Source organism: Micromys minutus (genome assembly GCF_963924665.1).
Source record: "Micromys minutus genome assembly, chromosome: 14".
Lineage (NCBI taxonomy): Eukaryota > Metazoa > Chordata > Mammalia > Rodentia > Muridae > Micromys > Micromys minutus.
In genome coordinates this window covers 340,712-356,917 of record NC_137983.1, presented here as the reverse complement: position 1 = coordinate 356,917, position 16,206 = coordinate 340,712, and the positions used below count along the sequence as shown (strand labels likewise).

The following is a 16,206-nucleotide window of genomic DNA, read 5'->3' as shown; positions in this document are numbered from 1 at the left end:
TATGAAGAATTAAATTACATAAACTTAAAGAATATAAAATTCAAAACACTACTTCCTGTCAATTTTACAGTATTTACCTCATCTTTGGTTCTGTATGTAGGTCCTAACATATACATTTGGAGCAAATGGTGTTGAGCAGGCAGCTCTTCCCAACCCCACTTAGGGCTGGAAGCCATCCATCCACAGGTACAGGACACTAGCAGACAAGCTAACAAGGCTATACCTTATGACCTTGGAATCTGAAAACTCCTGAGCAATAGTCCTAACACTGTTATTTGTAAATGAAACTAGGTTTGCTTTTATTTCATAAGTGTGTGCGTGCATGGGTGAGTGTTTGCACATACACTATTTGTATATGTATAGAGGTCGGAGACCTTGCCAACATCAGTTCTCTGTTCCAATATGTGTGTCTAAAAGGAAGAAGTCAGATTATTGGGTAAGCACCTCTGTCAGCATTTCCTCAACACTACAATACAGCAATCACACATACTATTTATCCTGTACTACATACAAATCTATGTGATTGCTGGAAATTGACCTCAATAAGAGCAGTCAGTGCTCTTAACCACTGATCCATTCCTTTAGCCCCAGAGTCAGGATATAATAATAATAAAAATAACAACAACAACAACAATAATATTTCTTTCTCCTCCTTTTCTTCCTTCTTTTTCCTCTTCCTCCTCCTTCCACCTCCTCCTCCTTTATGCACTACTACTCAACAAACCATGATCAACAACTAACAACAACCAACCACTCACCCAACAACCTCTCTGAGTCCTAGTGTTTATATATCCTCTAAAAAGCCCAGAATTCCAAACATCATATAATTACAGAAACTGTCTTCAGCTGGCAAAATCATGCCTCTGCTAGAGCACGAGGCAAATCATAGTCGGGCTGTGGACAGTCTGAAGCAGCTCCATCTCCCACACCTGGGATCAAAATGAAAACACATTCCAATAATGTTTGTTTTTCAAAGAAACCAAAACTCCAAAGTTGTCACTAAAACCTGGTATGCATAGTGAGTTCCAGGACAACCAGAGCAAAAAAGAGACCATGTCCTAGTTAAGAGTTTCTACTGCTATGATGAAATACAATAACCAAAAGCAAGTCAAGAAGGAAAAGGTTTACTTGGCTTACCATACTTCCATATGGTAGTCCATCTCTGAAAGAAGTCAGGACAGAGACCCAAATAGGGCAGGAACCTGGAAGAAGGAGCTGATGTGAAGGCCATGGAGAAGTGCTGCTTACTGGCTTGTTCCTTGTGGCTTTGCTCAGCCTGCTCAACCAGGACCACCATCCCAGGGATGGCACCACCCACGATGAGCTAATCACTAAGTCACTAAGTCATCAATCACTAAGTAAGAAAATGTCTTATGTGCTTGCCAATGGTCTGATCTTATTGAAGTTTTTGTCATTTTATTTCTAGTTTTTGGAGACAGGCCCTGGCTGTTCTGGAACTCACTCTGTAGACCAAACTGGTCTTAAAAGCAGAGATCACCTGCTTGAATCCTGAATGCTAAAATTATAGGTGTAGGCTACACCCCACATAGAAGCATTTTCTTAACTAAAGTTTCTCCTCTCAGATGACTTTGGCTTGTGTCAAGCTGGCATAAAACTACCACTCATCATGTTTCAAAACAAACAAACAAACAAACAAACAAAAAACAATCCCCCACACAATCAATACTGTTAATACTGCTGACTACAATCTCAGAAACAATCAATTTCCCTAACACAATGCTTATCAACCTTCGAAATGCTGCAACACTTTAATACAGTCCCTCATGTTGTAGTGAACCCCCCCACCATAAAATTATTTCATTGCTATTTCATACATAGTTTTGTTGCTGTTATGAATCTTATTATAAATAAATGATATGGGACTCCCATGAACGTGTTGTGACTCAGACATTGAGAAGCACTTCTGTAGAAGCACTTAACTGTCTTGCTCTATCACTCAAGCATGTGTGATGGGATTTGAAGTCTCTTACTATGTCCCTCACTGCTCCAGCTTCTCCCATGCTAACAAGCAACACAACCGATGATATGATATCCCACTGTCCTCACTAACACTGCTACTGAAAACACTCCTGTGTTGTGGTAAATATTAAAAAGTGGAAATCTTTTATCCCACGATAGTGCTGGCTCCTGGAGGGCCATATGGCACTGTGGGGATCTCCAACTTGGCGCTCCATGCTGCCTCTAAAAACTCAGGTGAGGTTCACTCTACCCCTGCTGCTTCTGTCCTGGGCAGATACGACAGCCCGGGGTATTGTTTTCACTCACTTTCCTCCACCGCCCAGCACAAACATACATTAATTTATTTACATACATTTTTTTATCAAACAGGTTTATATGTTAAATTCTCAATCCACAAACCCTCTACACAATAAGCTTACAACCAATGAACAAAGATATAAACTGCCCTTCTATATGAGATAAATTAGACCCATAGAAACCCTTAGAAATAATGACAACCTCATCAAGCTAGAGATGCGCCGAGAAATATACACATCCATCGGCTTCCATCCTCTTACTCTGTGAATCTCTGCCACTGCCTCCTCTTCTGCTTTCTGAGACCTTTCCCTGCCTACCTCTCTACTGTCCAATCACATCCAATAGCACATTAACATAAATCTACACTCCTGCATAGTGAACACATTTCCACTGGTAAATTTATGGGGTCAAAGGACCAGAGCATGGTTATGGCTCTTGCTACATACTTTCCAAAAGAGTGACAGGAGCTCTAAGCTGAAGGCAGTGTACCTAAGAGATGTAGAATGGTCTAATACTGCCTGCTAACACCAATCTTCCCACGGGTCTGGGTAAGTATGTTTTCTGCGTATCAATGATGCCAACATTCCTCTGCCCATGGTCTCTTCAAATGTTAACTGAATACATTCAACAGGAAAGGGAACTACTTCCTAAAAACTCCCACACCACATTTCTAGTTTAATCTCTTGTCTGCCACTGTAGCACAAAGGCACTAAGAGAATTCCAGTCAACTCTTCAATCTGAGTGTACCCACCTACCAAAGAAAGGTGCCTTGCCTGATTGCAGTGAGTGCCAAATGCCTACCATCCAAGCAATCAAAGAGGCTGGGGCTTGAGGTTTCAGGCCAGACTAGACTAAAGAGCAAGCCCCAGAGTGAAAACAATGGAATGAAGATGTGATGGTTTGCATATGCTCAGCCCAGGAAGTGGTACTATTAGAAAGTGTGGCCCTTTTGGAGTGTGTCACTGTAGGTGTGGGCTTTAAGACCCTCATCCTAGCTGCCTGGAAGTCAGTATTCTGCTAGTAGCCTTTAAATGAAGATGTAGAACTCTCAGCTCCTCCTGCATCATGCCTGCCTAGATTCTTCCATGCTCCCACTTTAATGATAATGGACTGAACCTCTGAGCCTATATGCTAGCCCCAATTAAACATTGTCCTTTATAAAACTTGCCTTGGTCATGTCTGTTCACAGCAATGGAAACCCTAACTAAAACATATCCCCTCTTTCTTGAAGTCTTAGTGTCTTCCCTTTTTCCTGGATGGGGTCTCTCCATCTTGTGGAGCTGTGTGGCAGCATTGGCACCCCTAAATAGTCTTTAAGCAAGCAAACACAGCACCCGTAGAAACCAGTCAGCTGCCTACCCTCTTCCTAGGGATTGATCCTGTTCCTGAAAAAGTAGGAAGGGGCTGCCCTCGCTATGCTCCTATTTGGGGAACTACTGAGAGGACAGGCTTGCCCTTCTGTTTGCAAAGACCTGTGGTGATGCAAACATATCTGATGTGATAAGCTCAAAGCACCCAGCTCTAAGACAAAGCTGAAGAAATCCAATCCAATTTCTTGCATATTAAATGTTTCTTTCTTCTCATCTGTCTTCCTTTATCAGGATAGGGTACAAGGAGAGTCTCAGAGGATCTCAGCTGCCATCAAGCCCCACCATCAACCCATACTTGAAGAGTAAAATTCTCATCATAAGACCCCAATGACTGGCTCAGGAGCTCCTGGATATCACAAAAACCACATTTGGCTAAAAGGGACAGGAGACCCTCTGCACCACACAATCATATATCTATCTGGCTCAGGACACTGGTGTCCTGGGTATCTTCCTGTGTGAACAGCTGTACCAGATGAACTAAGGCTCCAAGGGTGGACAGACCATACTCACAGTCCCACACTGGAAAGTGGTCAGCTACAGAGCTTCTCTAGGCCTCAGTGTCTTATACTTATATAAAGTGGCCAGCCTAACCCAAGTGATCACATTGTGGGAACTGACACTGTCCTCAGGGCCATTTCTCTTGTATCCCTTAAAAGGTATTGTCTTCTAAAGTTCCCTCTCACCTAGGTACTCAGGCTGAGACAGGAGTAATGTAAGTTCCAGGCCAATCATGATCTACACCCTAAGGTCCTATTTAAAACCAAGAGTTTCAGGAAGAATGTGGGGGACTTAGGAATAGAAGCTCATCTGGCAAATCTACTGGCACAGGTAGTTGGGGTCCTACCTTGGACTCTTCTAGCTGTCTGATCTTTAGAAACAAGCCCCTAAACCTCTTCCTCATAAAGAGAGAAAGGCAACAGATCCCTCATGACCAGGATGACTAAACAGACACCAGGCACTGCTACCACCATCACACCTAGGACCCCACAGGATGACACTAGCCTGGTATCACAGTAGACACCTAAGCTTGGAAACATTAAGACACTTCAAGGTCACTAGAAGGCATGCACTCAAGGCCTAAGAGGTTCAACATGTCAGGTCCTACCCAACAGCATGTATAACCTCGACACTCAGTGAGAGTGGGTGACATACACAGGTTAGACAAACTGCAGGAGGAACCAAGGTGGTAGATCCTCCAAGTCCCAACACCCACACTGCCAAATATATGGCATGCCCAGGCCTCATTCCACACCAAACCCAACCCACAGGCACTACTGTGCTTAGGGAGATGAACATGTATCTGTCCGTAACTTGGTCACAGGATGAACAGGTTCACTCCACAGTAGCAAGTCAACAGGCCAACCACAATTCCTTCCCTCAATGGGGATGTGGGAAGGGGAATAGCAGGCATATCAGCAGTTGAAAAAGCACAAAATGGATCCAATTGCCAAAAGCAACTAGCATGCTGTACTGCTGAGAACTCTTGATCCAAAGCACAGGAGAACATAAAAGAGGGAGAAAGGCAAAAAGAGAGTGATAAGGGAACAGAGAAGAGCTGAGGTGCTAACCATCGGCCAAGGCCAGTAAGAGACTGCTTAAGTCAGAACCTGGGACCCAAAGTACCCATATAATTTTGTCCTGATTCTCATTGTTTTGGGGGAAGAAAAGCCAGTTCCAAGGGAGGGGATGTCAGCTGAATAAGTTGGCCTGACTAGGCAGCAAGCATCTTAAGCCTTTCCCAATACTGACCCCAATCCCACCAACAAAGTGCTATAACGTGCACAAGTGCCTATTGGGTCACAGTGCTTCCCTGTATTAGTCACTGATCAGGAAGTTAAAACCCTAAGATTGGTCAGACTTAGGGGCTGGATGAACCACTACCTTGTCACTTGTGCATTGTTAGCATCCCAATCTCAACAGCCTCCAGAGTCAGTGGTGTCTCAACATCCTCCTGAGAAGAAAAGGCTGAGAACCTAAGCTTACCCAAAACAGAAGGCAAACAGCAAGGCCAGGTTACTAGAGAAATGGTGTCTTCCTCGTGTGCCACCCAAGGAGCTGAGGCTCCTTGGCAGTCAGCAGCAGGTTCCATCAGGTAAACATCTCAATCTCGGTTTGTAGCAACAGGCTCTGAGATAAGATAAGAGGAGATGCAGAGGCTCCAAAGTGGCTACTCTAGAAACCCCAAGTTTCAGCCTCCTAGGATAGGGGAGTACAAGATAATTTCAAGTAGCTCAGAATGGCAGACCATAGCACCAAAGAACACAGCCCAGCACACTTAAGGCTGAGGCGAAGAGGCACCTGTTCAAGACTAGGCTTCGTGGAACATGGGATGTCCAGGAAGAATGCTGGACAGATGAGCCCAACAGCACAAGGACAACATTTAAGTCAGATGAGTGTATAAATGACACTGGTAAAGCCAAAAGAGGAGACAGCGGGTACCCTGGAAGGGGATACACGCAGAGGGAAGGCCAACATACTAAGAAGTCAAGGGTCAGGGCTCACTGTAAGGCTACATCATGATGGACAGAGGAGACAATGTAGCAACCCAGGAAAGCATTCTGGGTGACTAATACAGCAGGCACTCCAGAGCCGGTAGATAGCTCACTCTACAATGCAGACAATGCCACTTCGCATTCTATATCTGCTAGGATAGAAACTACATCCAAGACAGGAGCCAGTACGTGTCCCTAGCCTCTGGAAGGACTGGTACAGTACTGAGTTCCAACCTTCTACAGAAGCACACCCATGCAAGCATAATCAGCCAAATGTATGATGTGGTCCCCTAATCCTGGCCAAGATCAGGTTAGCTAACCTGTTGGCCCTATGTCTCCAATTTTATGACTACTCTGGGGCACCTACTGTTTCTACCGGTAAAGTAGATCCTGCTTCTTCTGGAAACTTACTATGGGCACAGGCACTTATATTCCATCCCTCCTACTCAAAACAATTGCTTGGTCTGGCCTGGAGGTCTTTGCCACAATGTGGAGAAAGCTTGCACGTGTTCAAGCACACACATGCACTTGTTCAAGCACACACATGCACGTATGTATACATGACACTAAGGGCAACATAAAATGTAGTTCCTTCCCCTTCTCCCACTGCAACATTAGCCCCAAAACAGCAATGATGACTCAGCTTTGGGAGGAGGGAAAGGGCAGCTGGCAAAGCAAGAGCTTGGCAGCCCAGATTACCAATACTGTGCACCCATATCCTGGGAAGTCAGCTCCAGATTTCTTCCTTAGTGGCAATGAAGTGTCAGTATGGAACTCAGTTCCTTTAGAATAAGTAACAGCAACACCCATTCACAAACCTTGATGGTACCAGCTAACCCCAGGCTGCCAACACCTAGGAAAAGCAAAAAAGCTTTCATGCTGCCCAGTGCATCTAGAGCACAGAAAAAGACAGTGGCTATTCAAGAAGCATCCTTTGGGCCTGTCACCTGGTAAACCAAAAGAAAGCAGCATCCCAGAAACACAGAGACCAGGTTAACCAGAGTAATGTGATAGACAAGAGGAAACAGGCAACCGTCAAACCAAACCAGACCTCCTAGTCCCAAGTCTGTGGCCTCTCACTCCACACAAGCTGTGGGCTCTGGCTGGGGTCCTTGCTTGTGTGGACAGTAGGTCTAAGCAGAGACAGTCTGTCTCTCAAGCATAAGAAGAGGTTACTATCAGAATCAAGGAACTCACCTACAGTGAGGGACAAAACAGCAAGTCACCACACCTGCACCAGGACAGGCAAGCTCAGCACCAAGGGTGATAGTAGGCAAATCCAGAGCTTGAAATAAAACCCTAACAAGTAGCACTTATGCCTCTCTTCCTGCAAATCACTCTGGACTTTTTATCATCAGGTCGCAGTGGCCCTCTAGAGGCAGCTCCCCAGACCCAGTCCTGGGCCCAACTAATTGACAGTGATATCATATCAGATTTTGAGGTAAAGCAATCAAAGTGCTGGGCTGAGGGAGCCCCACCCCCCAAGGTAAAGCAGCAGGCTAAGGATGTAAAGATAAATGTTCAGCCAGAAGCCAGCCAAGTGAATGCTGGAGAAAATGGTAAGAACTAATAAGCCAAAGGTTACCTTCCCGTGTAACAACAGCACATCAGTCCTGCAGGCCCCATGACAGACACCATACAATTAAAGCCCAACAGCATTCACCCTATGTGGATTCTAGGAGGGCTAGCCCTGAAATAGGCAGGCCAGAGGACATGCCTTAGTCACCTGCTTGCTTCCTGCTCTATGCAAGCCTGACTACCTAAGTCTGATCCTCTAAAACCTACATAAAAATAGGAGAGAACCAATCTCACAAAGTTGTTCTGGGCACATCCAGTAAGATTTTTTTTTTAAATAAAAAAAAAAAAGTGCTGGGCATGGTGGTGCATGCCTTTAATCTCAACACTCAGGAGGTAGAGGCAGGAGGTTATGAGCTGAAGGCCTGTCTGGTCTACAGAGTGAGTTCTAAGACTGTCAGGGCTACACAGAGAACCTTCTTAAGAGAGAGAGAGAGAGAGAGAGAGAGAGAGAGAGAGAGAGAGAGAGAGAGAGAGAGAGAGAAAGGAAGGAAGAGAAAGAAGGGAGGAAAAGAACACATACACACACACACACACACACACACACACACACACACGGACAGTTGACATATTGGCCTATACTGTAGCCCAAGCACTATGGATGCAGAGGCCGCCCCAGTCTACATAATGAGTTTCAGGACATCCAGAGCTACAGTGAGACCTTGCCAATAAATAAACAAGTAAGAAAATGCAAAAAGGATTTTAAAAGATGTTACAGATGATTTAAAAAAAAAAATTCAAAAAGGGGGAGCTATGAGGATAAATGGGGCTCCCCACCGGAGGGAGTATTAAAGTTGACTCCCAGGTGTCAAATACAGGTGAGACCAGCTTTCTCATCTAAGAAGATTCCCAAGTGAAAACAAGAGCCACACCCAAACTTGAAAACTTTAAAAACAATGAAAAACCCAACTACATTTAAAAGCACACCAATTGAACACAGAAAACTGGAAAGCTAAAATGAAAATGGGTTCTTACATCTAAAAGTGTTTGGAGCCCAGGATTAAAGTAAGTGAAAGGGAGAGATGCCAGAGACTCAGGACTCAAGTCCTGCTCCAGCATAGCTCACACCACCTTGCAGCGCTAACTCCAGGGGATCTGATGCCCTCTTCTGGCCTCCTCAGGCACCTGCACCAATGTGGCATACACCACTCTGACATGTAAAAAGAAATTAAATTTCTCTTAATATTTTTTCAAGTAAAAGTTGCATGAACAAGGAAGTGAACAGAAATGCAAACTAAACACTTCAGATCTCTATGGTAGAGCCTTTGAAATAGAGCTAAGCTCTCAGAAGTACTGCAGTAGAAAAGTGGGCTGGGCAGTACTGAGCCCACTTGCCTCAGGGTCACCAAGCACTGGTTTGAGACCCACAGATTGCTTAGTCTTTCCTGGCCCCTTAGTTGAAGACAAGTGCCCACCTTCAGACTAAAAAAGCAAACAAATGCTCTCAGTTCATGGAAGCAGTGTGCTCATCTAGTGACACTGGCCTGCTAACTGCTGCTGCCAAAGCAAGACATCACGCCTACCTCTGAGCTCAAGGGAAATAATTTTTTAAAATGTATTTGAGACTAAGTTTGAGTGTAACCCTGGCTGGCCTGAAATTCATTATGTGGACAAAGATGGTCCAGAACTCAGAGATCGACCTGCCCCTGCCTCTCAAGCGCTGGGATTAAAGGCATGCTTCTACAAGGCCTGCCAGAACTTTCATGGCTGTGGGCTTTCCCAGGCTTACAGGCTCTAGTGGCTGGATACTGGAAAATGCTGAAGCTCCATAACTCAGAAGCTGGAACCACACAGCTGCCTGGCAAGTCGGCATCCCCAGAGGGCACATCATCTCAACTGAAGTGACCCTCTCTTCAGCAATCCAAAGAGAACCATGGAAGATTAGGGAACTAGATGGCCACCACAAAATCCAGGGGCCCTCATGACCCTGGACTTATTAGACAGCTGACAATCCAGGACAACCCTAAGAGCGGTAGGGCTTTCTCCCAGAATTCCTGCCCTTTGTCTACATCCACACAGTACCACACCATTTCAGATACAGTGTTCACCTATCAAACCAGCTGCCTGGAAGGCTGAAGCAGAACTCCAGGCTAGCCCAGGCAGAAAAGCAAAATGCCAAACTGAAAAGAGAGAAAATACGATATTAATCTCAGCCATATTCAAGCTCTCTAGGAGCTCTATCCGAAAGCTTGAAATGTATACAGGCCAATCTTGGGATTTCGTGAGATAAACTGCTCAGTGACTGAGCAACCCAACTATTCCTTCCAAGTCTGTTCCCCTCGAAGCAGAAAAAAAACAAGAGCTAACCACATGCACCTGCTATAAAGCATTTAATTCTGAACTTCCAGATGACAGAGTATTCCAGAGAGCCATTTCATGCTTTCAAGAATTCTACCTTGGGCCAGAAGATGGTGACACACACATTTCATCTAAACACTGGAGAGGCAGAGGTAGATGGGCAGATCACTGTGAGCACAAAGCCAGTCTGATCTACAGAACCAGTGCCAGGACTACATAGAGACCCTGTCTCAGAAAACAAAACAGAAAAGAATTCAAACTTGAACTAGAAAGATGGCTCCAACGTTAAGAGATCTCGAGGTCCTTACACAGGACCTGAGTTCAGTTCCAAACACCCATACAGTGGCTCACAACCCTCTATAAGTACATGTATGGTGCACATACACATATACAGGCAAAACACTCATCCATATGGTCATCTTTTTTAAAAAAAAAATGTTAATAAAAAGAAATGCCTAGTCAGGTGCTTAGTGGTGCAATCCTTAATCTCAGCACTCAGGAGGCAGAGGCAGATAGATGGGTCTCTGTGAGTTTCAGAACAGCCAGGGCTGCATAGAGTGAACCCTGTCTCAAAAAAAAAAAAAAAAAAGTAAGAGAGCTTGCATCTCTAGCAGAGGACTCAAATTTGATTCCCAGTACCAACATCAAGTCACCACCGTAAAGATATCTGATGCCCTGTTCTGGCTCCCTACACACGCGCGCGCACACACACCTTTTTAAAAGAATTATTTGGCAAGATGGCTCAATGAGCAGAAGCACTGTTTCACAAGCCTAGCAACCAGAGTTCCATCCTCTGGAACCATATAAACATGAAGGGAGAAAACTGACTCCACAAAATTGTTCTCTGGGCCTGGAGAGATGGCTCACTGGTTAGAGCACTGACTGTTCTTCCAGAGGTCCTGAGTTCAATTCCCAGCAACAACATGGTGGCTCTCAACCATCATAATGGGATCCAATGCCCTCTTCCGATGTGTTTGACAGCTACATGTACTCACATACATTAAAATAAACAAATCTTTTTAAAAATGTCCTCTGATCTTCACAGGTATGCCATCATCACTTGCAATTTTCCACCATCAGGCAGATAAGCATGTACACACATACATTTCAAATAAGACAAAGGCAAACTTCCATTTGGGCTCAAGAATTGCATCCCTAAGGCCAGACTACACCTCTGAAATACACACACAGCATACCATTCTGGCCTTCTTGGCAGGCCGCACATTCCCAAAGGCAGGGTGTCTCAAGTCTGCCCACCACCCCAAGTCCTATAAGCACTACAGAGAAATGGCTAGTCAACTACTCAGACACCTTAATATACACAGACAACGTATGTACCTACATGGGCTCCCAGACCTGGGACTGGGAGGAAGCTTAAGACACAGCACAGGTTCACCTCACTCAGGAAATGAGCCCCACTTCATACATAAGACCCTACATTAGGGAACACTTGTCCCCTAAGAATGAAAGGAGTGCAGACTTAGCAAGGACACCAGAGAACACACTGCCTGCTTGCTGCTTAATGAACCTCAAACTCAGCTGCCCATTCTACCAACCAACTATAGAGCCAGGCTCAGCACAGTAACATAACACTCCCAGGAAATGAAAAGAAACAGCCCCCAGAAGCAACTTCAGGAAGTCTGTCTTGAGAAGCAGAAACCCTCCCAGAACACTCAATCTGGGGACAGTTTGGGGTCAAGATGTACTGAGGACTGCAGGAGTAGGATGTCCCTTCATCCAACTCTGATCCTGGCACCTTGAGGTGTCTGTCTGCTACAACAAGCAACAAGGGATAATACATGCTCCCCTCAGGGTCTCTCTATATAGCCCTGTTAGTTCTAGGCTTCCTAGAACTCATTCTGTAGATTAGGCTGTCCTGGAACTCAAGAGATCCACCTGCTTCTGCCTCCTGAGTGCTGAGATAAAGGCTACTTATTACATGTCCCTTTTAGATCTATATCTAGGACAAAAGTCCCCTCCTCCAGGCTAGTGTTGGGATAGCTCTCCAGGCCTCAAGAACAAACTCCCACTTTGAGGACCATCTAAACTCACTGAGGACCAAGTCTACCTTCCTCAGGGAAACAAAATATCTGATTCCCAAGTCAGAACTGCTACTCTGCTCTTCTGAATCCTGGTCACAGCAAAGAACAGGGATACCATCATACAGGGCCTGGCAGAGCTGACATACTCAGTTCCTGTATCCTCTTTCTGACAAGATCACTGGCATTTTAAATTAGTGTCAAAAGAGCTGTCACCTTTCAGCAGAAAACAAAGCTGGAGCACATACAAGATACAGACCAAGTTCCAACACCCATTGACACAGAGAAAGAACCCCTGCAATGCTAACAGGTAACTCTCACCCAGCTCTGATCACATAAGACTAGCAGGCCAAGCCTTCCCTACTCAGGCACTGCATCAGCTCATGACACAAGGCTGACACCCTGACAATGACAAAAGTTAGCTGCAAAGGGTGCTCTGAGCCAGGGCATCAGCAAGGCCAGCATGAGAGCATACTGCCACACTGCATCCCTCCTCTTCACACCAGCTCACCCCTGCTTCATGCCGTGTCCAATGTCATGTCTCCATTTCTCAACTATAACATGATACTATTCCATGTCAGGAGTGCTGTCACTTAACTCTAAGTTCCTAACTCTGGGCAAGTCACCTAACATGAAGTCACTAAAAAGCAACAAAAGCATCTTGTCCTCTCCTAGCCACAGCAGACACCACTAGCATTATACTGTCAAAAAAAAAAAAAAAAAAAAAAAAAAAAAAAAAAGAAAAGGGACTGGTTTCATCCCACCTCCCTTTATGTGGCTACTGGAAAGAACAGAACACATTGTCAGGTACCCCAAATATTAACTAGGGGTGTACATCTCTCCTTAGCAAATTAAGTAAGGTGTAGATAGCTGAAAAAGTTCACACAATCCACCCTGCATAAATTCCTGAAGAAAGTAAACAGAAGAAACCCTTCTAGAACAATTCATGTAGGCCTTCAAGATTTGAACCTGGGTCTGGAAAGAACTCTTCCAGGACTGTCCACCAGTCCCTTTGCTGCAAGGAACTTGCCTGCCAGAGGCAAGGGATTCCAAGTAGGAAATGATGGTCATGGTGCTTGCCTCTAGAAGAGTGAAAGGAAGACAGCAGTTTCACTCACTTCACTTCAGTTGTGTTTGCTCAGGTTGAAGGAGGACTCAACCACTACTGGGCTCTGAAGTAGATCTCAGGAGCTGCTATCTTCCCACTGCTCTGCAACCAGGGCTACAAAGCTGCTTTTAGCAAGCCCCACCTTGAACACCATTTCACTATTTAGCTTTTCATGAGACTAAACTGTCTTTCCACTGTCTTGAAAAAGTGAAATCTGTTACCCATAAGGTCACACTCACATTCCCCACAGACACATCTCAAGCCACCTGTGATTTTCTCAGTCACTGATGCTCCCATTAAGCCATGCCACAGATGGTCTTCAGGACTGGAAGACAGGGCTTCTTGAAAAGAAAAAAGGGGGGGGGAGCTTAGAGGCAACTCCTGAATCACAGGTTCAAGAGCTGAAACAAAATGCAGAAAAGGAGGACTCTTCTCTAGAAAAGGGGGCAAGACATAGAACATATATGAGGAGCTGATCTCTCAGGAAGACAATGGCCCAGACTTTCTTCAAACAGCAAGTGCACCACAGGATTAAGAACCCTGTCATTGGTGTTGATGGCTAAAGGGGAACTCACTATGATTTCTGCACAAGAGTAAGTCATACCCTTCACCTTTACTCATAAGACTACAAGTAGATGTACAATATAGTTCAGAGACTGTCAACACCCTGGGCAAACACACACTGAGGTGAGTGAAGCTTCCACAGTTCTAAAAGTCTGTTAGCTGCCTTGGAAGGGAGAGGGGGACTTCCTGAAGTACATGGGTGGCAAATCAGCACTTGCTGCTGCTGAGGCTGAAACACAGACCAGGGATGGCTACCTTCCTGAGATGTCTTTGGTCAAGAAGCTGGTAGGTCAGATGTTCCTAACTTCAGAAGCTGTGGACTTTAGGTCAGTTGCCTGGTAGTCATTTTTTTTTTAAGCCAACAGCTAAATTTGTTAGCCACAATTGCACACTCATAAAGGTAAGTATTATATGACACCATTCTCTGTCACTTCTCTCTAAAGAGGGTTAATTTTAGTGTTGACTCTTCAACTCTGTCCCCATTTTGTATTTTTTCCATGAACATCCTAAATATGTGTCAATTACCAAACGGTGGAGCTCATAACTGGTCAGAGCAGAGCAGAGTTCCCTGCGCCAACATGCAGCTCTCACCTAGGCCCTGAGCAATCATAGACACAGTGCAAATGCCCTATCACCCTTCGTTACCTCAGCAAGAAATAAGAAATGGAGGACATTGCTCCAGGCTGATTCTACAAAGGGATTCTGCAAAGCCAGCCCTTGGCACATATACCTAGTTGTTTTTGTGGATAGTCACTGACACATTGCATTTAGGGGAAACACTTTCCTCCTCACTCAGAGACAAGTTCTCCTATCGCTACAGCCTTTTGAGATACACACTCTAAGCAACTTACTCACAGGCCAATAAGCATAGTAATACTCAAGACCAAGGGAAGATTCAAGAAATTAATGTTTAGGGGCCAGGCATGGTGACACATACCTTTAACCCCAGCACTTGGGAGGTAGAAGCAAACAGATTCTCTGTGAGACCACCCTGGTTTATATACATAGTGATTTCCAGAGCCTGTCTCAGAAAAAATAAACTAAACAAATTACTAAAATCTGGAACTTCTATCTTTCTTCTTTTATCCTCAAATGGTCTATAGCATCATGACTACCTGTCAAAGCACTTGCTGATCCCAACACTCTCACATACAAGCAGTCAGGACCTCTGAGAAGATCTCAGCAAAGGAGGTACACAGGAGTTAAGATTTACACTGTGGAAGAGATGAGCAGTGGTAGTGCAAGCATTTAATCCCAGTACTCAGGAGGAAAAGGCAAGAGAATCTGAGGCCAGCATGGTCAAAATGCAAGTTCTAGGGCAGCCAGAGCTACACAGAAGAGGAACCTTTCTCGAAAAACATCATCAAAAACTTACAGTGTACACTATGGCTTCAGCAAAAATGCAGAAGCCATCAAGGCTGTTTTCCTATCCCTTGTTTTTATCTTTTAGTACCCTAATATACCAACCATGTGATTACAGTCAGTAATACCAATCATCATTAAAAAAAAAAAACCCTTAAAAAAACAAAACAAAAAAAAGAAAGAAAGAAAGAAAGAAAGAAAAAGGCTTTCCAGAAGATTTTAATCTAGCCTGTCCCTACTCCACCAAGAAAAAATGTCTTACAGTATTTACTAAATTACTATCGAGGTGATCCTAAAGACTAGGAAGAGAATTATTTTGGATCTGGCAAGCAGATTCTCATAGAAACTAGAACACCTCTACTTCTACCAAGACCACACAAACAATATGAATTATTCTGAACACACCACAATACAGCACATTGCTAAGAGTAACTAGCCAAGCATAGGCAAGGGAACCCCCAAAAGGCTCAAACCTCAGTTACCTGGTCAAGCCCAAGATGATTTTTCTTCCATCCTGAGCATATTAAAAAGTGATCTCAAAGGCCACTTCCTCGTCTCCCAGCAAACACTTCATATATGAATGCCTGTGCATCTTCCCATGGCCCTGCTCCTGACAGCAACAAGGACACCCGCCCCCTGCACTGCCAATAAACCTTTGGGAAAAAAATACAAGAACAGGTAAAATTAGTCTACACTCACATAGAAGAAAAAAGATGTCCCTCTGCTCACAGGACTCAGAGGAAAGTGTGACATAAAGTGACCCCTTACAATTAAATCTTGACAGTCTAGGGTACAAAGCACCTCAGGTGGGGCAAGAGAGATGGAAAGAGGGACGGGAAGGTAAGGATAAAAGAATAATCAACTGTGATGGGCAGTATTTCAGTATTCAAATCCCGGGCTTTAACTTATGGTCAGACCGCAATGGAGCAATTAGGCCAAGAAAGGTGACAGGAAGGATTCCACTTTCTGCAGGGTCGTATTTTCTAGGAAATGACCCCAGGAAAGGTCTGTCCACTATCAGAAAAAAGAAGAGACTCTCCAAGCATCACAGGCTGACAGAATGGAGGCAGAACGGGCCTAGGGTTCCCTCCGAGCCCAAGAAGATTCGCCAAAAGACCGAA

The 16,206-nt window shown here is 44.6% G+C and overlaps 1 protein-coding gene across 1 annotated transcript in view; it reads right to left on the bottom strand.

Moving 5' to 3' along the window:
- MED26 (mediator complex subunit 26) overlaps positions 1-16,206 on the bottom strand; it is a 45,367-nt gene that overhangs the window by 28,392 nt on the left and 769 nt on the right. The gene's annotated exons all lie outside the window — the stretch shown is intronic.